This window comes from Dasypus novemcinctus, chromosome 22 (genome assembly GCF_030445035.2).
Source record: "Dasypus novemcinctus isolate mDasNov1 chromosome 22, mDasNov1.1.hap2, whole genome shotgun sequence".
NCBI lineage: Eukaryota > Metazoa > Chordata > Mammalia > Cingulata > Dasypodidae > Dasypus > Dasypus novemcinctus.
In genome coordinates this window covers 65,006,736-65,023,930 of record NC_080694.1, presented here as the reverse complement: position 1 = coordinate 65,023,930, position 17,195 = coordinate 65,006,736, and the positions used below count along the sequence as shown (strand labels likewise).

At 42.5% G+C, this 17,195-nt stretch overlaps 1 long non-coding RNA gene across 1 annotated transcript in view; it reads right to left on the bottom strand.

The window, feature by feature from the left end:
• Nucleotides 1–2,752, bottom strand: part of LOC111759641 (uncharacterized) — a 33,702-nt gene extending 30,950 nt beyond the window's left edge. The window contains exon 1 of the long non-coding RNA XR_002793563.2: nt 2,570–2,752. This is a non-coding gene — a long non-coding RNA (uncharacterized lncRNA). The remainder of the gene's footprint in view (nt 1–2,569) is intronic.
• Nucleotides 2,753–17,195: the final 14,443 nt, after the last annotated feature.

The following is a 17,195-nucleotide window of genomic DNA, read 5'->3' as shown; positions in this document are numbered from 1 at the left end:
GGTAGCCCGAGAGCCCTGTTTCCTCAGAGAACAAGCACGTGTCCTTGAAAAGGGCTCCTGAATAAACCAGGAGAAATGCAGGGTTTGCCAAAGGTAAACAGTTTCCTTTACTGCAGGACTTCTCAGAACCTTTGATTTCCCAATGTGGCTTGTGAAGTGATTTGCCGGAAAAACAACTCCCAGAATATGCCAGACTTGCCTGAACAGGAAAACCTTTCTTTGTGGAGCAGTTTTGAACACTAGTATTCCATGGAGCATACCTTGGGAAGTCTGCTAGCAGGTACACCAAAACTTATTAACGCCTTATTCTTTTTTATTTTCTTATTCTTCAGGTTCTCAAGGTCACAGAGCAGAGCCATGCTGAATACAACGCAGAAATCACCCAAACCCCAGTCACTGGCATGTGCTCAGGCTTCACCTTTACAAAACATTTCTCTTTACACGATGGCACTTCTCCCCGCCCACAACTCTGAGGACCCTCACCCCCATTTTCAAATGATAAAAGCCAGCCCGAAAGAGATGGGCCCATAACTGGCTCTACCAGGTTCCCCCATGCCCTTGATCAAACAATAAATACACTACATAATTTTATAAACAATGTGGCCACGGGGAGCAGTGACTCTCCCAAGACCCGCACCTCTTCTGCAGCGCCCCCTCCCCTGGTGATGGCAGCGGAGGCACCCAGCTCTGTGGGGAGCCGTGGGCGAGGGCGCCAGGCAAAGAGCCTGCAGAGCCGCTCTGGAAACCCCCAGGATGCAGGCCTGGGGCAGCTCCTGCGGTGCCCCCTCCCCGACCTTGCCAGGGACAGGCCCCTGGCCAGGTGAATCAGGTGCCCTCTACTACTCTGCAAAGGGCCCGGATGGGGGCGAGGGAGCCAGAGCAGTGCTCTGGAGGTGTGGCAATGCGGGAACTTGAGTCACCCTGGGTGACAAGTGGTGTCTGGAAACGGAGATGGAGAGCGCCAGGCAATGGCTGGCTGCGGAATCGGTCCCGTGCCCCAGGTGCCAGGAGGTGGTCCCTGCGCTCTCCCGCACCGGCAGCCTGCCTTCTCCCACGGCCCGGACTCCCCTCAAACCTGCCCTAACCCTGGGGCCTGCCCTTCCTCCGTGCAAAGCTCCAGGGGTGCCAGGCCCGGCGGGAGCGCAGCCCAGGGCGCTCACTCTTTAACCTGCAGGGGCGGCTGTGCTCCTCTGTTCTAGATTGGGCCGCACTGGGCTGGACCTGGCCGGGCTGGCGAGGTCTGTGCTGGACTGGGTCGCACTGAGCTGGGCTGTGCTGGGGTGGACTGCGCCCTGCTAGATGGGGCTGGACTGGACTGGACTGGGCTGCGCTCTGCTGGGACTGGGCTGAGATGCACTGGAGTGCGCTGGATTGGGCTGTGCCGGGGTGGCCTGGGCTGGGCTGGGTCCTGCTGGACGGGGCAGCTCTGGGCAGCGCTGGGCTGCGGCCCGGCCCCCGGCTCGGCAGCGCCTCTCGCTGGCGCTGCCAAGCTCGGCCTCGCCGGGAGGTGCCCCAGGCGCTCGCTGGCGGCCCACGCGGCGGGGGTGGGCGCGGGGCGGGCCGGCGGGTGAGGCTCCCCGAAGCCCCGCGACCGCTTGGAAGCTCCTTCTTTGGACAGTGAGGACCAGGGCAGGCGCGGAGGCGGGACCCGCTTCTTTCCATTGGCTCCCAGTTTTCTGTCGCTGAGCCGCTGGGGCCCCTCGCGGCGGGCGTCACGGTGGGGCGGGGGAGGCGGGCGGAGGGTCTCCTGGTCTGGGAATCCCTGGTTCCCGGCGGCTTCGGGGCGGCATCCTCGGCGCAGGCAGAGACCCTCCCTACACCGCCCGCCCTCGGCGCCCACCACGCTCCCCCGCTCTTTCCTCCAGGGGCCTTCAGGAGCGCCGGCAGGAGGCCTGGTCGCCGCCGCCAGGACCCCCGCTTGGCGACCGCCTCAACCGCGCCGGCCTGGGGGGGACCACTGAGGCCCCCAAAGTGCTCGCACCAGCACACCTTCCCCAGCCGCTCTGGAAGCCCCGGACTTATTTTTTTTTTTTTTTTTTTGCATGTAGGTTTATCAAAAACTTGGGCAGAAAGTGCAGAATTCTCGTATACCTCCCGCTCTCACGGTTTTCCCTATTATTAGCACTTCGCATTAGTGTGGTGCCTTTGTTACACCTGATGAAACAATACGATTATCATTGCCCCATTTACTGTAGTCCACAGTCTACATGACGGCTCACTGTACTGTACAGTTCTATGGGGTTTTTAAAATTATTTTTGTAACATATATTCAAGCTAAAATATTCCATTTGACCACTGTCAAGTATACGATTCAGAGGTATTTATTATATTCACATTGTGCTACCATCACCACATCCACTAGCAAAGCTTTTCCACCACCCCATCAGAAACTCTGCACAAATCAAGCATCTACTCTGTGTCCTACCCTTCCCTCAGCGCCTGGTAATTTGAATTCTAATGTTTTCACTATGCATTTGCATATTTTAATTATTTCATAGCAGTGGGATCATACATTATTTGTACTTTTATATCTGGCTTATTTCAGTCAACATGAATCTAAAAGGCTCACCCCTGTTGTCACCATGTGGTAGAACGTCATTCCTTTTATGGCTGAATGATATTCCACGGTATGTCTGTACCACATTCTGTTCGCCCCTTCATTTGCTCAGGCACATTTGGGTTGGTTTCATCTTCAGACTCCTGTGAATATGCACCAGGGTGCAAATACCTTTTTGAGTCTCTCCTTTTCATTCTTTGGGGGGTATACCCAGAAGTGGGATTGACACGTCATATGGAGAGTCTATGCTTCACTTTCTGAAGAGCTGCCAAGCTGTTCCCACAGCAGCTGCAGCATTTCACATTCCACCAACAATGTATGTGGTTTCCTATTTCCCCACATCCTTGTCAATGCTGGTTATTTTCCACTTCCCTAATCATAGTTCTATGATTAAGTGAAATGGTATCTCATTGTAGGCTTTTGCTTTCACTTTGTCTTTTTATTTAGTTGTAAACCTTGGAGTATATCCTAAAACCAAAAAAACAGCCCCATTGTTTTTAATGGCTATGAAACATATTATTGTTTGATAAACTCCCATTTATTTCATTTTTAAACATATCAATTTTATTGACTCATATTAATAAAGCATAAAATCCATCCAAAGTGTACAACCAATGCTGTTTGCACAATCACCTAGTTGGACATTCAATACTGCAATCATTATTAGAGTATTTTCATTATTTCAATAATAATAAACAAAAAACAAAGAATTCGTGACCTCTCAGTCTCTCTTTGCTGCCACTGCACTACACAGCTGCTATTTCTGGCTATGCATGCTCATTCAATAATTTTTTGAAAGCAGTTTTATTGAGATATATCCACCTACCATACAATCTGTCTGAAGTGTATAAACACTTTTAGTATAACCACAATGTTGAGCATTTATCACTGCAGAGAACATGTTAGAACAACTTCATTTCTCCAAACAGAAAAACTTCACGCCCCCTAGGAGTCACTTCTCAATCCCTCTATCCTTTCCCTACCCTACCTAACCACTAATCTGATTTGATCTTTATAAATTGACTTATATTTACGTTTTACATAAATGGAATCTTATAATATGTAGTATTTTGTTTCTGGTTTCTTTCGATTAGCATAATGTAATTCTTTGTGTGATATTAACATCTTCTAATATTAACATATATTTGTTCAGTTTCAAAGTAAAACAGTCTTATGAATGCAACATTATCCATATTCATATTTTAAATGAGGTTTTAATATGCTGTACAGTCCCATGCCACATTTTTCAGCTTTCCTTTTAGTAATATACATGACCATAGATTTATGCCAATCCTTATGCTGTTTGAACCACTGTAACTCTGTAGTATGTTTCAAGGTCAGGCAGTGAAATTCCTTCCACATCACTCTTCTTTTTAAAATGCTTTTGGCTATTTGGGTGTCCTTTCCCTTCCAAATGGATTTGGTGGTTGCCTTTTCTATTTCTGAAAAGTAGGCTTTTGGAATTTTGATTCGTATTGCATTGAATCTATAAATCCGTTTGGGTAGAATTGACATCTTGACGATGTTTAGTCTTCCAATCCATAAACATGGAATGTCTTTCCATTTGTTTATGCCTTCACTGATTTCTTTAATATTGTTTTGCGGGTTTTTTTTGCATTTGCACTACTTTGGTTAAAAAGATTCCAAAGTATTTGTGTTTTGCATTGCTATTGTAAATGGAATTTTTCCTGATTTCCTCCTCAGATTCTTCAATACTTTTGTACAATAATGCCTTTTGCTTGTTGATCTAGTATGCTGCCTCAATGCTGAACTCATCTACTAGCTCATGTAGCTTTGTCATAGACATTTCAGAGTTTTCAATATGTACGATCATGTCATCTGGGAATAGTGAGAATTTTACTTCCTCTTTCCCTATTTGGATGCCTTTTTATTTTTTCTTCTTCTCTAATTGCTCTCTCTAGTACTTCTAGCACAATGATGAATAACAGTGGTGAATGGGTGCATCCTTGTCTCAGTCCTGATCTTAGAGGAAATCTTTCAACTTTTCACCATTGAGCACAATGCTGGCTGTGGGTGTTTGATATATTCCCTTTATTATCTTGAGGAATTTTCCTTCTATTCCTATCTTTAGAAGTTTTTTTTTTTAAATCAGGAATGAATGCTGGGGGAAGGGTATTGGATCAACTGATAGAGCATCTGTCTACCACATGAGAGGTCCAGGGTTCAAACCCAGGACCTCCTGACTTATGTGGTGAACTGGCCCATGCGCAGTGCTGATGCGTGCAAAGAGTGCTGTGACACGCGGTGGTGTCCCCCACATAGGGGAACCCCACACACAAGGAGCGTGCCCTGTAAAGAGAGTCACCACATGTGAAAAATGTGCAGCCTGCCAAGGAGTGGCACTGCACACTCAGAGAACTGACACAGCAAGATAACGCGACAGAAAAGAGACACAGATTCTCAGTGCTGCTGACAAGAATACAAGTGGACACAAAATAGCACACAGCGAATGGACACAGAGACTAGACAACTGGCAGGGAGGGGAGGAGAAATAAAGAAATAAATATTTTTTAAAAAATGAATGAATACTGGATTTTGTCAAATGCCTTTTCTTCATTAATCAAGATAACCATTGGTTTTTCCTGTCAATTTGTTAATATGGTGTATTATGTTTATTTTTTTCTTATGTTGGACCACCCTTGCATACCAGGAATGAACCCCACTTGGTCATGATGTATAATTCTTTTAATGTGCTCTTGGATTCCATTTGCAAGTAGTTTGTTGAGAACTTCTGCATCTATATCATTAGAGAGGTTGGTCAGTAAATTTCTTTTCTTGTAGCATCTTTACTTGGCATTGGTATTCAGGTGATATTGGTTTCATAAAATGTGTTGGATTATTTTCCCTCCTCTTCAAATATTTGGAAGAGTTGAATCAGGATTGGTGGTAATTCTTTTCCAAATGCTTGATAGAATTCACCTGTGAAGCAATCTGTTCCTGGACTTTACTTTGTTGGGACATTTTTTAAAATATATTTTTTATTTCCTTTTAAATGGTACATAGATTACACAAAATGTTACCTTAAAAAATATAGGAGATTCCCATATACCCACTCTCCATACCCCACACTTTTTGTTGGGACCTTTTGGATGAGGGATTCAATCTTTCACTGTGATTGGTGTTAAGTTCTTGTATTTCTTGTAGCATCAGTGTAGGTTATTTTAGCATTTTCTATGATTATGTCCATTTAATCTAGGCTGCGTAGTCTGTTGGCATACAGATCACATAATATCCTCTCATGATGCTTTTTATTTTTTTGTAAGGTTAATCTTAACTTCCTCCTTTCCTTTCTGATTATATTTATTTGCATCTTCTCCCTGTTTATCATTGTTAGTCTAGCTAAGTGTTTGTCAATTTTATTGATCTTCTCAAAGAACATGGTTTGTTGATATTCTCTAATAATTTTTGCACCTGATTTCATTTATTTCCGTTCTAATCTTCATTATTTCTCTCCTTGCTTTGCTCTTCTTTTTCTATTTCTACCATTGTTCAATTACATATTTCAGTTTAGCTCTTCTTTTTTAATATAGGTGTTTAGGGCTATAAATTTCCTTCTCAGGACAGTCTTCACTGTATCCCATAAGTTTTGGTAAGTTGTCTTCTCATTTTCATTCATCTCAATGTATTTACTAATTTCATTTACAATTTCTTCTTTGACTCACTGACTGTTTATAAGTGTGTTGTTTAGCTTCCACACATTTGTGAATTTTCTCCTTTCCTGTGTAATATTGATTTCCAGTTTCATCCCATTAGATCTGAGAAGGTGCTTTGTGTAATTTAAAACTTTTTACATTTATTGAGAGCTGCATTGTGACCTAGCATGTGGTCTATCCTGGAGAAAGATCCATGAGCACTTAAGAAGAATGTATAGCAAGATGATTTGGGATGCAACATTCTGTATGTGTCTGTTAGGTCTAGCTTGTTTATCATACTCAAGTTCTCAGTTTCCTTGTTGGTGTTCTGTCTAGTTTTTTTAATCTAATGATGTGAGTGGTATTTTAGAGTCTCCGATGATTATCACATAGCTATGTCTGTTTCTCCCTTCATTTTGCCAAAGTTTGTCTCATGTGGTTTGGGTCATCCTGGTTATATGGATAGATAATTATGACTGTAAGATTTTCCTGGTGGATTGTCTCTTTTAACATATAATGGTCTTCTGTATGTCTTACAACTTTTTTGCAAAGTCTGTTTTGTCTGATATTAGTATATCCCTTTCTTTTTTATGGTTACAGTTTGGGTGGAGTATCTTTTTACAAACTTTCACTTTCAGCCAGTTTGTATCCCTGTCTAAGGTGACTCTCCTGTAGGGAGCATATGGATGGCTCTTCGTTTTTTTTACCCTTTCTGTCATCCTATATCTTTTGATTGGAGTTTAATCCATTCATATTCAACAATATTAGTGTAACTGCATTATTTACTTCCATCATTTGTTCTTTGTTTTCCTTGAGGTACACTGAAAAACCTGTAACTCCATCCAAGAGTCTGAACCTTCATACAGAAATTGGCATCAATGACTGTGATGATTAGACTATTGTGTCATCTCGGCCAGGTAGTTGTGCCCAGTTTTGTGGCCCTGCAGCAGGAGCTGACTCTAGGGGTGCCTTATTCCACTGCAATCTTGCTGGTTGTCTCAGGACATTCCCTTTTAACAGATCAGGAGACTACTGTTAAGATGACAATTCTATCCAAAGCAATTTACACTTTCAACACAATCCCAATAAAAATTTTAACAGCCTTCTTTGCAGAAATGGAAGAGGCAATTGTCAAATTGATATGGAAGGATAAGAGGATCCAAACTAAAATCATCTTGAAAAAGAAGAATGAAGTTAGAGGACATACATTTTCTGATTTCAAAACTTATTACAAAACTATACTTATCACATCAGTCTGGTCCGGGCACTAGGACAAACATAGACCAATGGCATCAAATTGAGTGTTCAGAAATAAACCATGCTATCTATGGCCAAATAATTTTGACAAAGGTGCCAAGATCACGCAATTGGGAGAGGAAATTCTCTTCGACAAATTGTTCTGGGATAACTGCACATTTATATGTTAAAGAATGAAGGTGGACCCCCTACTTCACACTGTATATAAATATTAACTCGAAATCTATTAAAGACCAAAATATAAGAAAAAAAAAACCCATAAACCTCCTAAAAGAAAACAGGGAAGTATCTTCAGGACCTTGTGTTAGGCAATAATTTTTTAGACTTTACCCTCAAAGCATGAACAGCAAAAGAAAAATAGACAAATATAAAGCTTTCGTGCATCACAGGGCTTTAGTACCAGTTAAAAGACACCTACAAAATGGAAGGAAATATTTGGAAATTGCGCATCTTCTAAGAGTTAATATCTTGAGCAAGTAAATAAATCCTAACCTCAAGAATGAAAGACAAATTAGATGTCCCCAGGGGCCTTAGTCACAGGTTGGGGGCTGCAGTGGGAGGGGCTTTGGAGAAGAGGTGGTGGGAAAGGAGGCCGTTGCCCATCTGAAAGGCTTTCTTTAAAACTACTTGTAGTTCAGTCTGATGACAATGAATTCTCTGTTTTTGTTTATCTAAAAGAGCCTTTACTGTATTATCTTAACAATATTGATTTTCCAATAGATAAGCAAGATCTATCCCTCCATAGCTATAGGTCTTCTTTAATTTCCTTTTGCAATGTGCTGTAATTGTCAGTGCAAGGATTTTCATCCACTGTATTAAATTTATTTCCAAATATTCTTTCCACTTTTAAATAAAGGTTTTTTGATCTTAGAAAAGTTTTTAATTTACCAAAAAGTTGAAAGTCTTAATATAGGCAGTTGCAGTTTCCCTTCACCCAGTTTCCCCTGCAGTTAGTATTTGCATAAACATTATAAGTTTGTTACAGCTAAGAAATAATATATAATATATTATAATTGCTGAACCTATAGACTTTCTTGGACTTTCACCAGTTTTTCCACTAATGTCCTTTCCTTTTTCTGTCCCAGGATCCAATCCAAGATACCACATAGTGTTAGATAAGTATTTTATAATATTTATAACTATTGATAAATATTTATAAATAGAGGATTTTTAACTTTTTTTTACCAGGTTTATTTCACATGATGATTACTTAGACCTTAATAAGTTGATACAATTAGTGGAAATAAAGATTCCCTTCCCTTTTTTGTTGCTTATGTGTTAGTAGGGGCGAGAAGAATGGAATATGAAAAATACATAAAGAGTCTAAGAAATGGAAAGATGGAGAAAAGAAATGAGGTTGAAGATAGTGTTTATATGAATGCCTGCTCTAAATAAGCCGTATCAGGGAACAAAGTGCAATGTTGAAAGCATGAGCGTTTTCTTCTCACATGGATTGCTGGAAGTGTGAAACAACATGAGACACGCTGTGGATACATTAACTATACAGCACCATGGTACAAGTCTCCTATTAGACACACATATTCTTTTTTCTCAGTTTCTAAGTTCCAAGGTGACGTTATTCATGAAGGATTTTTAGTATATTATTCAGCAAATATTAATGTGAGCATATAAACCAATATTGGTTAGCAGAAAACACTGCTAGTTGCCATGTAAAGGCCATTCTTTCCAGAAACACTTAATCTTACATTTAGAACTTCCTATCAGGAATATCTTGAAACACACTCCTCTTTCAGTTGGGATTACAACTCACCTTCAACACTAAATGCAGATTAAATTATGATCACACCTTTGGTCAAGGTTTGTATGTAACAGAGCCTTACTCTTATAAATCAACGTCTTGTCCAGATAGTAGCTGTAAATAAATTGCTGTTGTTTAGCCTTTTTCTTCTCCCATTTCCTTAAATGTTTTATCCAAATTATTTTGTGTTCCATAGATGACTGCAGGGAAAGAGGAGTCAGTGCTAGAGACGCCGTCATAAGCACTGGAATGTGTGCCGACAACCCTGCATGGGCATCAGTTCTGCCCAATCCACAGGGCAGATACAGGGAGATACAATGTCTTCAATCCACAGGGAGATACAATCCACAGGGAGATACAATGTCTTCAAGCCCAGCAAGGCCAACACCAAGAGGATCCACAGGACTAAACGGCAAGAGCTGTTGAAGAGCGAGCAAGCCTTGCAGAGACACACTCAGGCACATTCAGAGTAGTGTAAGTGCATATTCCTGTTGGGGTCACTCAACAAGAGTTTCCAGGGAGAAGTTCAGAGGACAGCACCCAACTCCACCCATCACAGGCTTCTGTTTATTCCCTGATAGCTCAACCTCTGAGGCACAGTCTATTTTCTCTGGGCTATTGTTGTTACAGGAACCTTCACCCTCACTTCACCAACTAAAATACGTTAGTTGAATTTGTCCGACATGTGACCAGTTTGCCTCCTCCCGTTTGCTGCAGCCCAAGGAGAACCGACTCCTAGAGCTGAGGTCCTTGTGCAGACATGCCATGGTGGGCACAGAGCGGGGAGGATGGTCATTCCCTTCCTGCTGTATTCACTGCTTCTCCTTAGACTTTTTAAAATTAATATTCTGTCCTTGTGTCCATGACAAATAAAAACCTGTGATACATCATCAAGGTGGGGTTTTCCATGAAGGTGTGAGATACTCTCTGCCCACATAAGGTCCTCTGCTTTCTCATCACAGCTTCTCAAAGGGTAGGTCTTGGATCTCTTTGAATTCCTCCTAGGAGTACAACAGCTCCCTTCCTACAAAATCAGAAGTAGCTCCACCATCATCTTCTTCCTTTCTAAAAGCCAGTTTTATTAATTCTTCTGCTTTCTTCAAATAATTTCTCTCACCAAACTTGAGTTTTAAATGTCCAGGAAAGAGGGTATGACTGCTTTTTTTCTTCTGTTTAATTCTGGTCACTGTCATAAGCAACAGTCCCTAGTGCTGAACAAGTTGAGCAAAGATGGAGACCAAAATTTCTAAAGGGAAAGTTTTGATTGGAGGCCATTCCCTAACTCAGCAAGAGAATCCACATCCACAGCAAGTAATATCAGATCATGGTAGCTGGAGAAGCCTTCCCTACCACACTCAGGAAACCTGACAACGAGGAATCGGAATAAGCTTCAGCAGGACCAATCCATTCAGAACTACCTTTAATTACTCCAGCCTCAAAAAGATTTCCAAGCTGTTCACTATTAGAAGGAGCGGGAATATTTGCAGAAAACTGTGACTGATCTTCAGCAGTCTTCTCTCTTCAGTGCCTCTGCTGTTGTCACCCTCTAGGACCCTCAGGGTGACCTCAGGCTGGGCAGTCCTGGCTGAAGGGCAACAGTGAAGTGGCCAGGGGCGGGGGCTTCACCATGGCACCTCTGCCCAGGGGAGGGTCCTTAAGTTTTCATTTCCTAGTTGCCATCACTAGTATATAGTAATAGAATTGATATTTATGTGACAAACTTGCATCCTGTGACCTTGCTAAATTCACTTCTTAATTCTGGTAAATTTGTGGGGTGGTTTGTGGTTTTCTAACATGTATTATCATGCTGGTTGCAAATAATGGCAGTTTTACTTCTTCCTTTACTATCTTTAGGACTATCATTTCATTTCCTGCCTTCTTGTACTGCTTAGGATGTCCAGAATAAGGTTAAATAAAAATGGTGCAAATGGACCTAACTACTTGATCTTAGGATTTAGCCTTTCATATTTGAGTATGAAGTTTGCATAGACTTTCACTGATGCCTGGATCCACGTGAAGTAAACTGCTTTTTTTCCCCTAGTTTGCTGAGAGATTTTGTCTTGAAAAGGAGGTGCATTTTCACAACTGCTTTTCCTGCAGTTTGGTGACATGGTGTTTGTGCTTTATTCTATTAATTTGGAGACCTGAGATGAGTTGCAGATACTAACCCATCTTTGCAGTCCCAGCTAGTTCATTTAGGCATGACCTAATATATTCTTTATGTATTTTTGCATTTGATTTACTCACATTTTGTATAGATATTTGAGCCCAGGATCATGAGGGACAGTGTGTACTTCTCTTTCCTTGAGGTGTCTTTGCCTAGATTTGAATGAGGGTCACGCTGGACTAGTACAGGATTTGGGAATTGTTCCTGCCTTTAATATGTAAGAGAGTTTTGTATACAATTGATATAATTTCTTTATTTTGTGGTTGATACAATTCAGCAATGAGAGCTTCTCTGCCTGGAGCTTAATGTATGGGAAGGTTTTCAATCAATAATTCTGTTTTTACAATTGATAAAGGGAAGAATGAAATTTTTAAATTTCTCCTTTTGTAATTTGTGTTTTTCAAGGAAACTGTTCATTTCATCTAGGTTGTGAAATTTATTAGAATTTTCCCTTGCCCTTTTAATTTCTAAAGAGTCTGTACAGATAACCTTTCTTTCATTCTTGATATACGTACCTTATGTCTTTTTGTCTTGGTCAATATAACCATACGTTTATAAAGTGTACTGATGTTTCCCTAGCAAACAAGCTTTCAGTCTCACTGTTTTTCTCTGTTTTATATTTCACTGATTTTAAGTCTTATCTTTATTATTTCTTTCCTTCTGCTTGCTTTGGACAACTGCAGAACTCACATATCCTGTTATCTTCATCTCAATCATCATGAATCCTTGTCTTATCAGTTGTCTAGTGTATGAAAAATGTTGTTTCTTACATTTTTAAAAATTTGAAGTTGATTAGGTCAGGAATGTTCATCTGGTTGCTGTTTTTACATCATGATCCAAAGCAAAATTCCAAACCGAATTTCTAATAGAATTTGTTGTATTTTTTTAATTCAGAGAAATATATTTGGTTCTTTCACAAAATAGCTAGGTCACTTTAAGTTTCCCATGTTCTGCAGGAAGTTTCAAGGTAATCATTTGATTCTTTACATAAAATAATTTCTATATGTCATAATTCCAGTACTGAAGTTTTATGAGGCTATGTTTTGATCTATTCTTTCTGATTCTTGATCATGTTGACTTTTTAAATTTCACTTATAAGTTTCTCATGCAACGGACTTGGCCCAGTGGTTAGGGAATCCATCTACCACATGGGAGGTCTGTACTTCAAACCCCGGGCCTCCTTGACCCGTGTGGAGCTGGCCCATGCGCAGTGCTGATGCGGGCAAGGAGTGCCATGCCATGCAGGGGTGTCCCCTGGGCAGGGGAGCCCCCCGCGCAAGGAGTGCGCCCCATAAGGAGAGCCGCCCAGCGCGAAAGAAAGTGCAGCCTGCCTAGGAATGGTGCCACACACACGGAGAGCTGACACAACAAGATAACTCTACAAAAAGAAACACAGATTCCCGTGCCACTGACAACAACAGAAGCGGACAAAGAAGATGCAGCCAATAGACACAGAGAACAGAAAACCGGCATGGGGCAGAGGGAAGGGGAGAGAAATAAATAAATAAATAAATCTTTTTAAAAAAAGTTTCTTTCTGTGAGCTGCACTTCTTCCTTATAAATTTTTTAAAAAGATTTATTTATTTATTTATTTCTCTCCCTTCCCCCCCCCCCCCAGTTGTCTGTTCTCTATGTCTACTTGCTGAGTCTTCTTTGTCTGCTTCTGTTGTTGTCAGCGGCATGGGAATCTGTGTTTCTTTTTGTTGCATCATCTTGTGTCAGCTCTCCGTGTGTGCGACACCATTCCTGGGCAGGCTGCACTTTCTTTCACGCTGGGCGGCTCTCCTTATGGGGCGCACTCCTTGCGCGTGGGGCTCCCCTATGTGGGGGACACCCCTTCGTGGCATGGCACTCCTTTCATGCATGAGCACTGCGCATGGGCCAGCTCCACACGGGTCAAGGAGGCCCAGAGTTTGAACTGTGGACCTCCCATGTGGTAGACAGACATCCTAACCACTGGGCCAAGTCAGCCGCCCTTATAAAATTTTTAACACATAAGTTAAACATGGACTTCTCTAGAGGTTCTTGCTTCCTTCTTCCAATTTTCAGATCACCACAAATCCAGGATATTCCGTGCTAAATCCATGACTTGAAGTTATTTAGCTCCACAGGTGAGACACATTTGTACAACAAACCACAGGAGAGCTGGCTGGTGGTTACAATTTCTCAGAAACAGTTGCTTTTTCCTTCCCACCACTCAGCCCACACCCTTGGCTAAAAGGCACATTTCTTCAGAACACTCTTCCTTGGGGGATGAGACAGATTTATTTGGTTCCTCCCTTAGTCTGAGGCTATGAACCTTTGGATTTCCAAATTTTCCAGTGTGATAGACTGTCTCCTATTTCACTCTCTACAATAAAGATTTTGTATCAACCCCTGTCTACTTTAGGGTGTGAGCCTGAAAAATTAAAGATACAATTTTCAGATTTGACACATGATAACAGGATGAATGCAACTTATCTCTCTAGATGCTTTTTCACATAGATTTTGACCAAAATTATCTTTTTCTTAGATACTAATTGAAGAATTTATACTTTATCTATTATTTTAATTCTACTCAGTGGCATAGACAGCCTTAAAACCCGCACACCACACTACTGAAAATGGAATCCCCTTAAATACTCATTAATTCCTTCCTGGTACTTGAAACCAGGGTAGGTGCTGGAATAAGGCCCATCTACCCCAATGCTACTCAGTTTGGTCAGGGGCTATAGCCGCTCTGTGGACCATTTACCAGCCGCAGTGAGATCCAGACAGAAACTGAGACTCAGAGCAAAGCAGCCTCTACCTTATCGTATCCCAGACTGGAGACATGCAAGCAATGGGGGAGCATTTTCATCATGTCTTTGGGTCTGCTAAAAAGTTTGTTGGCCAGCTGCTCATGACCAACTTGGAGTAGCACAGTGTCTAAACCTGGGGGGTGTATTAGACTTTTATGGGGCTATGTAAAAAGTATAAAGTTTATATATGGATCCTCTCCACAGAAATGTGTTCACATACAAGGAAATTTAAAAGTTATATGAAATGCCTGTGTACACATGATCCTCTGAAGTCTTAGAGATCTGGGTTTTTTAATCCTCCTATGAGAAAAAGACAGAGAGATGTTTTCAGAAACCACTTATCCATACAGCAATGCCCCTCTACTTATATTTTAGGATAAACTGACAGAGAGGAAAGGTGCAACCATAGCAGACTATAAGGAAATGAATTGAAAGATGTCATTTATTAGTCATCTACTTATCCAACCAAACCCTGGTGCCTTCAGTGGACCGATAAAATTCCAGGCTGATCCCAGCTCCAGGAATCGACATCTGTCCCCACGTTCCATCCTCCATGCCCATCCTGCAGCACCTGGACCTCTTCCCACACCAGGGAATTCCACACTCAAGGAGCCTTGGTAGAGGCAGAGCCACTGCCCACCATGAAGAGGGAAGCTCACCTTCCCAACATGCTTGAACTGGACACAGAGGAGCCTTGGCCTCCCCGTCAGACCACAGCAGACTCTGGCTCAGGACGTGCTGACCCAGTGATGCTGGACTGTGCAGAGTCCAGTGGGCAGGGGTTCATGACTGGCACGGGGTTATCCAGGCAGGAGCAGCGGATCCTACCTGAGGGCCTGTGTCCAGTGTCAGGCCAATGGGTGGCCAAGCCCTTTGCCCAGCAGCAGCCTTGGTTCCCACAGGGGACTCGACCTAGGGCAGGTCGTGGATTCTGTTCCTGGCTATGTTGCCTCAAGTACCTGGTTCTGTGGTTTCCCCAAATAAAATGAGCCCCAGTAACACCTGTATAAACTTATGCTGAAATCAGAAAAATCTAAAATCCGTTCTTGCACCAAAAAGAGAGTGTGGAATCCATTAAGAAATAGAGTCACATAGATAGAATTCAGAGATTTCATTTATGGAGAATGTTGAAGCACTTTATAAATTCCTACATGGCTATACCCCATTGTAGAGAAAGCACATGCATTTCCCAACATCACTCTCATAACTGATGATAGATTTCCTCTTTTTCTTTTCCAGAAAGGACTTTTTATGGTTTAAGCACCACATGGGGTGCTACACTCATCACTAACAGAACAAGCTTCACCACCCAGCTGAGCCAGGACGGCCTGAGGGGCTTGTGATGAAGCACTCCGGCTTCTCCCCAGATCCCCCTTCTCAGGACATGGGGCACAGAGCCCAGAAGACACATTCCACCACCCCAGGGCAGCTAGAGCACAGACACATGGTCTCCCTGGTCTGGGTCCTTCCTCTAAAGATGGACCTGAAATCCAGCAGCTCAGCACCCCCAGACCTTCTGGATCCTTGCGGGATGTCAGGAGGTTACTGTGTACAGAGAAGTTTGGGGCTCCCTGGTCTACATGCCTTCCAGATGCAGTGTCAGGGCTGTGCAGTCACTCGAGTGTGATCCATGAATGGCTGAGCTCTGGGAGGTCCAGGGGACAATCCTTGCTCCTCTCCTTTCTGTAGGTACTCACACTCTTGGAACCTCTCTAGTCCTTAGGTTCACAATACAACTTATATGGCCTCACCCCCAAATCTGTGTGTCCAGTCCAGACACTACTCCTTATCTCCAGATTCATATTTCCAATGGAAACTGACAAACTCACTTATATTTTTGATGGACATCTCAGATTTATCTTTTCCTAAACAGAATGTTTGTAATGACCCTTCAACTATCCTCCTTCCTGAGTCTTCCCCACCTCCACTGACAGCTCCACCTTTCTACTTGCAATCCCTTCTTTCCTTAGTAGAGATGAACTTTTCTGTGTGCTCCTGATTCCTTATTCTCTCACAGTCCAAATTTAATCCATTAGGAAACCCTATAATATTTGTGAATATACACATCTATTTCCCTATGTTTTCCCTGCCCCTATCCCAGGTTGAGTAACTGATAACTTTAGTTGGAACACTGCATTGATTTCATCTTCTTTTTCCTACTCCTTCACTCACCTCTCATCTCTCAATTCTATTCTCAGCACAGCAGCCCGAGTAATCCTTTAAGAGAAATAGTAACAGGTGTCTCCTTGTCAAGAATGTGTTTTGAAGTCATCTCATTCAGAAAAATTACATCTTGCAATACCCACAAAACCCCAAAGATCTGGCCTACCTCTGCCCATCTCCATGATGCCGCTGCAGCCACTCCAGCCTCCTGCTCTTCCCAGAACCACAGGCCACCCCTGTCCACAATGATGTGCTGCCCAGTTCCCTGCCTGGGAAGACCTTCCCAGATATCCTCAGGGATATGCCCTTCATGACCTTCAAGCTGTCCTCAAAGGTCATGGCCTCAGTGAGGCTTGCAATGACCACCCATGTTCACAAAGCGCTTTCCATCCGACCAAGGCCAGAGGTTTTAGCTGTTTTTAGTTCACAAAAGTTTCCCAGAAGCTAAAAGGGTCATCCTACATAGTCCTTCACAAACACCAGGTGCAGGAGTGGTCAGAGAGGACCACCCCCCCAGCCAGAACAAAACATATGATATGGAATTAGAGTTTAGCTTAATGTAGTTTAGTATAAATATTGGTATATGTGTATGCATATGTATTATAGATGTATTACGCATGCATTGGTATAAACACATTTCCTAGTTCCCACTACTGGGGGCCTATAAGCAATGGTGCACCAAGAGCAATCAGCAAACCCAGTGCCTAGACCTCAGTTTCTAATACCATTATCTCAAAACTGTACCAAGGCTCCTTGCAGAAAAGGCTGAATCTAAGGCTGGGGTAGGAAATATATGAGTCTGGAACATATGGGAGTGCCAGAAAGTGAATATCGCCCAAAACATAAAATCATGAGGACG